This window comes from Cephus cinctus, unplaced genomic scaffold (assembly GCF_000341935.2).
Source record: "Cephus cinctus unplaced genomic scaffold, Ccin1 Ccin1_scaffold0093, whole genome shotgun sequence".
Classification (NCBI taxonomy): domain Eukaryota; kingdom Metazoa; phylum Arthropoda; class Insecta; order Hymenoptera; family Cephidae; genus Cephus; species Cephus cinctus.
In genome coordinates this window covers 448,299-457,748 of record NW_014332832.1, presented here as the reverse complement: position 1 = coordinate 457,748, position 9,450 = coordinate 448,299, and the positions used below count along the sequence as shown (strand labels likewise).

The 9,450-nt window shown below is 42.4% G+C and overlaps 1 protein-coding gene across 7 annotated transcripts in view; it reads right to left on the bottom strand.

Annotated features, from left to right (window-relative positions):
- LOC107274367 (cysteine-rich secretory protein 2) overlaps positions 1-8,370 on the bottom strand; it is a 27,719-nt gene extending 19,349 nt beyond the window's left edge. For 2 of the 7 annotated variants that reach the window (XM_015753428.2, XM_015753461.2), the window contains exon 1: positions 4,570-5,455. The gene's annotated coding sequence lies outside the window, so the exon portion shown is untranslated. Of the gene's footprint in view, positions 1-4,569; positions 5,456-8,027 lie in introns of those variants that run through there. The other 5 variants (XM_015753434.2, XM_025091710.1, XM_015753445.2 and 2 more) reach the window with 3 other exon arrangements.
- Positions 8,371-9,450: the final 1,080 nt, after the last annotated feature.

The window sequence follows — 9,450 nt, the reverse complement described above, 5'->3', positions numbered from 1 at the left end:
GGGGGGGGGGGGGGACGTAAAAGTAAAATGACAGAAAAAAAAAGGACTAAAAAATTACCGTAGAAAATAAAAGTACGCCAAAGGATATTAAAAACGTAAAATTCCAACGGATTGCAATAATATAATGAAAAGCGTGACTGTTCATTGAAGTTCAATTATTTATCTCATCTCTTTCTCCCCCTTGTTAAAGGCACTCCACTCGTCTCGTTCACTCCAGTACCCGATGCGCCGAGACTAACACGTAAATCCAGCTGCGAATAGAATTCACGAAAGAAGAATGTATTTGATAGGATCAAAAAGGAATCCGTGCACGAGTACACGAACGTTCGCCGAGTCCTGCCGATCTTAGCCGAAGCTTACCGAGGACTCTATGCTGAAATAAAATGACAGTGCGACACAGCTCCCACTAGTCTGAACGCTTCAATTGTCACAGTGGACAAACAGAGCTACCAACCGATAGACTAAAAATGTCCAGGAACACGCGTCTAGCGAGGAGAGGATTTTCTGACGCAATTGTACGACGCTGTCACTATGCAAACACGGTAGCAAATAATACCCACGTGGAACGTAGTTGACACACGGTTTATTATGAAACGGAAGTAAGCGGGCTTGCAGTGCAGTAACAGTAGTAGCATTTCACGTCGTGAATACACCTGGTATACTCATTCGACATTGACGATACTAGGATACTTCGGAAATTTGTCTGGAAAATAATTTATCTGCCATTTCGCTTACTTCGACTTGATAATCGCACCATTTTATCTCCCATATCTCTCTGACTGTGTGTACACAGCTTTAGGCATGGGACATATTGCGTAATGAGACACGCGCGATTTAGGTTAATGACGAGCGAGTCTGGAGGATCGACGAACATTTTTTTTTATCTTCATCCTTTTTAAAACGTGATTATTATTTTTACAAAATCCTTTTTTTTTTCGAAAAATATCAATTTTCGGTCTGCTCACGATTTCTATGGGACGTTATTTCGTTTGATACGTATAATGACTCGTGGATTGGAAACTGTTTAATGTATGACGCATCGTCGTAAAAAGAGAAGATTTACCTAAATGATACAGAAATACCTGCTGGTTTTGCTATTAACGTGGAACAAAGTAGAATCACGTTGATAGGATGATTGATAGACACGTGACCTATACGCGAACAGTTTTGAAAAGTCTGCACGTGGGTGATTTGTTAAAAATGAAATTAAAAAAAATACACAGGTGGGAAACGTGGATCATTGCTATAGAGCTTTTTCCCTTGCGTAATAGAGACTGCGTGAAATTGAGTTGCCAACAGGCTTGGCGGCATTCTAATGTATTGTACCGTGGGTGATAGTCTCTTGCGTGTAAGAGCGAGAGAAAGGAATGATGGTGAAAAACTGACAAAAGAGTCCTTTATCACTTGGTACGTGGGGAATGAAAAAAAAAAGAAGGAAAAAAAAGTCAAATAAGTATGAGAGGGAAGACCCGGCTGCCTAGGCTAAAGAAAGAGAGAGAGAGAGAACTCACGAGTATTTTAACGCTTTAACTCTGCTTAATTTTAGTCGAACTCCCGGGCAAGTTTTAATTTGAATAAACTGCGAAGTTGCCGCTGAGAAATTGTAGTTCCGCGCTGAAATAGTCGACAGGCAGCGGCCGTTCAGGATGGAAGCGGGTAGCTTGAGATTGAAAGAGAGGGAGGCTGCTGCCCATGGGGATGAAAAGAGATGAAAAAAAAGGAAAGGAATGGAAGGAAGTAAAGCTCAACAGTCACGGTGAGAATCTTTCCTCGATTGAGTGTATATATATGTATATATAACATATATGCATCCTTTTGGTAAGGATGCCTTCAGAAAAGGGTAAAGTATTGGTATGTCGATTTCATGTGGGATCTTAAGACGGCTACGATTCATCTAGAGTAAAGTGAAATAATATATATGTATATATGAAACTCAAGAGAACCTTTAAATATTCTTTTTTAAATTGCCGCCTAAATTTCAAAATACACGCTTTTATGCCGAACTTCATTGTGCTCGTTGAGTCGATATACTGTAAGAACTTGTAGCAAGTATATAGTTCTATGTTATTAGATAGCGCGAGGACACTGTGAGTTTAGATAATTTGCGTTGCGACGCCCTTGCATGGAAAAACAAAGCTAGGGCAACGGCAAACGTGGATATTGCGGCTACGGGAGAGTGAGACGGTCTGCCGGTTTGGAAGTTTGTGTAGTAAGCGAGAATGTACACGGGGACCGTATGCGAGGTCGAGAAAGGGGTGGCTGAGCGGAAGGTTAGAAAAGGAAAATTGTGAGAGCGTGACGTTTCGAGGAATATTCTAGTAGCGTTAGATGAGCGTACGTAGTGCGAATACACTCACGATGCTGCCGAACGCTTGCTTGGAGCTTTCGACACGAAACCGCACTTTGGCAAAGCTTATTGCGCTTTAACCTTTTCCTTTTATCTTGATCAGATCGTGAAGTAGACTGCCAGTCAGCCACCCACCAAACCAGCCAGTCACCACTGCTGCAGCAGGTCAGTCGAATACAAAGTTGGCGTTGATTTTGACAGATTCCCTCTAACCTCAAAATACACGTACAAGGTACGGCCGGCATTCGAACTGTCAAAGGAAACAATTTTTGGCTTGCTATTAATTAAAAAAAAAAACATTTCCCTCTCTCTCTTTGCTTATTTGCACAATAATCGTAGCATTTACTAAATATTTTTAAAACTTCTTATCGAACGATACATTCATCTTCCTGTATTTCTTCTCTGTCACATTTTTACCGTTCACATTCTTTCCCTCCTTTTCCTTCCACTTCTTACGGACTGCCGCAGCAGAGAATTCCATTTTCGAGAAGTTGCAAGGAAATGATATCCTTTCGGTTGCAGCGCGACGTACGAAATTGCTCCTGGCCAGAGACCCGTCCACATTTTCTTGCTCGTTCGCAGCTATAATCTAGCAAGCTGTCCCGCCATATCGAAATGGGACTTGTAACTTTGATGCAATTCAGCTAATACTTTTGAGGAGCAGAACTTTTGTACGAGTTCAGACTGTACGCTGCACATTGCTACTGGTAAGTACTACCAATATCGCTACCAGCAAGTAGTAATGCTAAACTATTACTATTTCTGATATAACCATGGTGCAGTACTGCTATGCAACTTTAAATTCTCCATCTTCCATCTTAAACTTCCTTCTCTCGTTACATTGTCCTTTATCGTCGCTCAAGATGCCACTACGCAAACGAGAAGCCATCCGATAGCTCTTCTAATATTAATGTCACTGCTACTACCAGCCCGACACTCATTAATGACTAACTTCTCAACAGTTAGTAACATCCGTCTTGCCGTCGGATGACTTACCCTTAATATTATATGTACAGAGGCCTATTTAATAATATATTACACTATTATTCCCTTTACAGAGAACTACACGCGTCCCTTGTTACGACATATCACACATGAGAATTTAATGACAAATTCATCATTCAAGCCACGTGAGTTTCCTACAGCTACAAATGGTCAGACTCGTATAGACAGATTGGATGAAAGAAACCTTTTGGACAAATTTTACCTTCCCTCATTTATAATTTTCAATGACATTTTGCCTCAGCCCCCTGCTAATACCATTGATGTTATATGGCGGACGTGTCGGTTCTACATATTAATTTTGCAAGAGAACTCAAAACCGTACAGTAGCTTCATTTATTATTTTTTTTAATACGAGTCTCACACGTCCACTGTATAATTACACATGATCCTGGTACAAAATGTTGTCGGTATAATTTTCTTCCTATTCAAATGTACGTGTGGTGTTATAAAAAATGCCGTACTCCCGCTCCCCTATATTTTCACACAAAGAAAGAAACAGGGCCTGCCAGGAAGAATTCATAATCCAGTTGTGTAACGCAAAGTTCTGGCTGTGACAGGCGTGACTCTAGACACAACTGTGCGATCAGTAGGACGCGGAGCAAGCTTCACGGAGAGGGATTAGAGAGGAAGGCGGGTAGAAGCAGGAAGATAAAGAGGAACAAAAAATGCAGAGAGGGAAGAGCCGAATAAAATCCACGAAAAACTGGAGGGACAGGAGTGTGTCTCTGGCGGATCTAAATCTGCCGCTAATCCGTGCCGTTTCTACCGGCGAGAACGAGCGTCGCTTACGGGAAATAAAATAAGGGAGAGAGACGTGAATTGCGCAATGGCTCGGCTATTCGTTTTACGATTACAGATCCTGTGGTTTTCAGCTGGGTTAAGGTCCTTTGTAGGTGACATTGTTAGACAGGCAGGTAAGGACTTTTCGGGTACGCGTATATACATAGGTATATGTGAAGATATTAAGAGGAATTGTGGCACGTGCCGAGAATTCTCCGTTCTATTTTTTCTTTCTTTCCTCTCCTCTCTTTTTTCCCTTCTTTCTGACCATAGATTTACTTTCCCCTTTGGTAAATCCCCATATGGGCATTAGACGCCATTAAGGAGAGCATTTTGTAAGGCTTTATATATCCTGTGGAGAAGCAAGTACCGCTTGGAAAAGTCGTTAATCAAAATCTCGCGGCGTACCAATCGCGTTATAGCACTCCGTGACTCACCCGACTAGCAGCGTCCTTACGTTTGAAAAGACCAAGAGCAGTTGGCCAGACGTTATTGGTGCGTCGAGACCGTACGTAACCGTTGGTTGAAGGTCCGAGGGTGAAGCTTTTAGTTATAGGTGGCACTGGTTAATTAATTAAGTACAACCAGCGTGTCCCGGATTAATCGCAATTATTTTAGGTGCGCCACAGCTTAACGGTCGTTCTGGGTTCTCTTTTGCGTCTCGCTATTTTAACTAGACGTCGAAACGCCTCCCGTCGGACAGATTAGCTCGGAATCACTTTTTTTCCTTCGAATAACATCTTGATAATTTCTCTTTCTCTTACGTGTATTACTCCTGCCACTGATTATTTTCTTTTTCTCTTCCTATCCTTCGGACTCCCTGAAACTTCTTCGATGACTTCCAGACGTCCTAATTACGTCCCAGAGTTCGTGTGCCTCGTGACCTTTACTGATATTCCTGGAAGGGTGGATTCTCCTCGCAAGATCTTCTCGAGTGGATATTAACCACCAACCACTGTATAATCTTTACAAACATTTTCACGAATTCTCAACAGCGACGTTCAATTTGTCGTATCTTCTATCCTTTTCGGATCCTTGGACCGATCCTTAACGATACAAGGATCCACCTTGGCATCCTTTTCTTACGTCTACCCCGACGATCATTCTGTCTGTAAAATTCCACGTCGCACAAATTTCTCCGACAGACAACACTGTCACTGTCACGCGCCCTAAACTGTTTATGATTTTATCAAGATAACAGGGACAAGAGATCCAAGTCATGAACAGAAGTAAAACAGAAGCGCAACCAAGAAGCCCACAGACGAAGTTGCGTTCGCGAGCCTCGTGGGCGAACTGATTGAAGAGCGCTAGAAGCAGAGCAGGTAGAGCGCCACGTCCTCTCTGTCGCTCGCTGTCCTTCTCTCCCACACCCTAACCAAGCAATTCCGTCCTTCTCAATCGTGGCTGGTCGCTCGTGCTCGCGCAGCTCTGCACTCCACTTCTCCGGAAAGACGTCTCGCTATTCGACGCACAGTAGCACACGTAACTTCTTGGGGTACGTTACGCTTGCTCGTCCTACGGGGACGAAACTCCGGGTGCCTAGTGCACCCGTCAGATATAGGTACTCTGCCCTACGGCCCGAAACGCTATGCTACCGTAAAGACACAAGTTGGGTTAGGTTTGTCGAGGGAAGTATCATCCATGGCCAACCGTCCCAGACCGGCCGTCTCGCTGGCACTGCTGCTACATATACAATATACATACTATACAGTATCTTCTCTATGTACACATACTATTTACTATAGTGTACTATGGTATTACTTATATAGTATATAACGTGTGGTAGCCAGAGTGCTGCATGTATTTCCTATAGAAAGGATACGTTTGGTAGGAACATTTCAAAGTCGATGGCCCCAGGGAGTTCGGTGCAATGAATCATCCGGTACCGATATCGATCCCAAACGATATACTGCGAGGAAGTACAGACTTACGTGTATATATATACATATATTATTCTTTCATTTATTCACGCGTCTCACTTTGGTCTCCGTTCGTCTATACCGGTGGTTCCAAAGACACCGAACTGGTTTTGGTCTTTCGACGCCGAACCGAATAACTCTCAGCAATGCAATCTTTATTCGATGGCTAAATCGTTATCTGATTCAAGGATCTGAAGTTCTGACCGTTAGATCCTTCGGGCGAGTTCGAATTGCTTTAAGGAGATAAAGGGGAGTTGGAGCAGAAAATTTCGTATTATGAATCGTAACTCGCTCGTTCGCCTCTGGATGCGAAAACTGATTAATTTTCATCGTCAATCACGCGCGAGCATGTCCCTCCGCGTCACGTCCTCGTAACTTTTCGCTTTTTCTTCGTTTTCTCTCTCTCTCTCATCTCTTGGATACGAGATAAAACGAATGGGCACGGCCATGAGAATCGTAGAAGAGACGCGAATTACATCTGTTCTACGACTAGGTTGCGCCCAGCTGCTACCAGTAGAAAATACGGAAGTGGGCGAATTCTTACAAAAACTATCTCCTCGCTTACTTGTAAGCTTACTTTATTCCTTCGCTACTTGTTCTCTCACTTTCTTCTGCTTCTCAGGCAGCCTCATTCACGGCGATAGCCACGGGCCTGTGCCGTAGGTCAAAGAGAAGAAGTTTTACGGATGAAGGTATGGAACTTTAAAAACTTACTGTTATAATTTTCATCATGCTCTTTGGATTGGGGGAGTGGATTGGAATTCCATTGACGGAAACTTAGGAAGTTTTCATATATCATTGATGAGTTAACGATGATTTATGACTGTTGATTGTTTCCTGGCCCGATATTAGCCCCTCCCAGGCGATAGTGTTATCCGTGAAACCGAAATAGACAAGATCAATACTCAGTCATCCGTGCCGTCCGGCGAAGACACCTTTAGGAAAATTGGGCAGAAGTTGAATATTAAAAGCTTAAGACGAGAAGGGAGAGATAAAGATACTAGAGATCGGTAGGAGGGGAAGATATCAGAAACAAACGGGACGCTCGTGATCTACTAACAGGGGTTAACCCAGAGAGGGGTGAGGGGGTAACCTGGAGAATGAAATCGATTTGTCAGAGACGGAAAGTGGACTTTTTGGTGATTGATCATATAATCCGTTTACTGGTTCGTATACGTATAGAACGGTAATTCTGTATAAAAACAAATGCTCCACGTACAATCGAACATGTTCACGTACCAATAAAATTCCACTCGTTACTATTTCCGTAGTATGAAACCAGACGGGGTATAAAAAAAAAGTATAAAAAAAAAAGTAGAAGGTAGAGAGAATTTTTTTTAAAAATAGCCTCAAGCCGCACGTGGGTTATACACCTAGATACGATCAGATCGATCGATCGAAAAGGAATTGGTCGGCGTTAATTCGTACCTGTGATTAATGATCTTGATAGATAATTTCAACGCGAGGTTCGTAAATTCTACTTTTTTCTTGGATTCTTTATTTTTTCTTCTTCACGTCGGTTTTCTATCCTATTATTAAGTTTTTATTGTTTTTGTTTATCGTCGTTCCTTTAAGTTTCCATGAGATTGTAAATCGAAACAGGTAAAACTCCTTGAGCGTCCTATTTAACTTTAACGGTTTCCATTTCATTCCGTTTCATTTCGGTTTCGTGAACCAATCCGAACTGGCACTTTGCTCTGGCTTGGCATATTCCAGTCCCTTGGGACTTCGGCTCGTTAATGGAACACGTCGCTTTCCTTTTTCTCGAGCGGCTATTCGAAAACTCAGCAATCCTATTAGCGCCAGAAAACCTTGAGCGAGGTACGTTTCGTGCTTGAGGTTAGGTAAGTAGACGATAGGTGGTAGATGGTAGACAGACTCGTAGGTTACGTTTACACGAGTGCCCGATAATTGTACCAGTCGATCGTTTCGATTAGGTCGTAGCAAGAATGAAGGTTATAAAATTTTGAGCTTACCTGTAAAGTATGATTTCTTTCAAGGGAAAAAGAAAGAAACTCCCTATGCAAACTTGTATGCTGTTGGACGTGAACGTAGACGCCGCCTGACAGGCGAACTTTCTTCGCTCGGAAGTTTTCTGACTCACCGAATCACTGCGGCGTAAGTACGAGTGGACTGATTGCCCGAGAATTTTTCTTTCGCGTCTTCAACCATCCGCGAATTCCTTTGTGACACTTTACGAAATCCCTGGATTCTGCTGCTGAGATAAACAATAGCCAGCTCCAAGGACTACGGCAGCCATGGGACTCTGCGGGATGAGACGGTAAGAAAAGTTTACACCATTAATTCACTGTAGACTAACCGAACGTAGCACAAAGAATGACTGACTCGTGTCACGTCCCTTCCGTCATTTTTATAAGCTTTATCGACGGCGGTCCTTGGACGCCAAGGATATCGTCTGCTGGTGGACGACAATTCTCGTTGAGTTAAGTTCACCTTTTGGCAGCTAGATAGAGCCTTTTAAGGAATCTGCTCCGGGCAAGAAAGAGAGAAAAAAGAGAAAGAATGAATAGCAATATTGGTACCCGTGACTAGTCATACTAGTTTTATTTACTATCTCTCAGATTATCGTGCCTTTGTTCAAGCATTATTTTATAACCTCTTTAGAAAATTAAGATATTACCATTATAAACGATTTCAAGTGACACGTGTTCCTTTTTGATACTTTTAAGTTGCTGTCTCCAAGTTAACTTTTCGATCAATCGAAAAGTTGACGAACAGATGAGAAAAGTTAATTTTAAAAAGTTATAAAAAAAATTGACAAATAGTCATTTCTTTGGGATATGTAAAAAGATCTTTTGAGGGGGATGTTAGATATTATTTTTTGTAATACAAAAGATAGTTTCTGTGATACTAAAAATCTACTGGTTACGCTTTCCGAATATCTTTAAGACACGTGTAAGTTGACTTTGTACCACTCGGGATAGTTTTGTAGACTCCCTCCAATAATTTAATGTCCAGTTTACAGGGAATGCTTACACTCGTGTATAAATATCTTCACGAAATAAACCGCAGAATGTCCCGCGCCGCACTGCCCTCTAGCCAGCGCCGTGGTACTAGACAACACATCGAAATGTCCTAAGGCAGTAGAAAGTTTATCTCCGACGCAGGTAGTGTGAACGAATAGGAAGTAATATATAGCAGAGTCACAAGGCGACAGTCACAGGGGCGATTACAGGGTAAGTGGTGCACATTCCACGCAGTGCTATTCGTTTAAACTTTTCAGTAAGCATAAGTCACGTCCGACATATCGTAGTAGGAAAAGGTTTTCCAGCCTGTGACTTGACTCTGATGCTTTTTTCCGAATCTTTCCATCATTATCGAATCCGATTTGCTCGAGGCTTTTGCTGACTTGGAAATTTGCTCGTTTTAGGGGGGTGG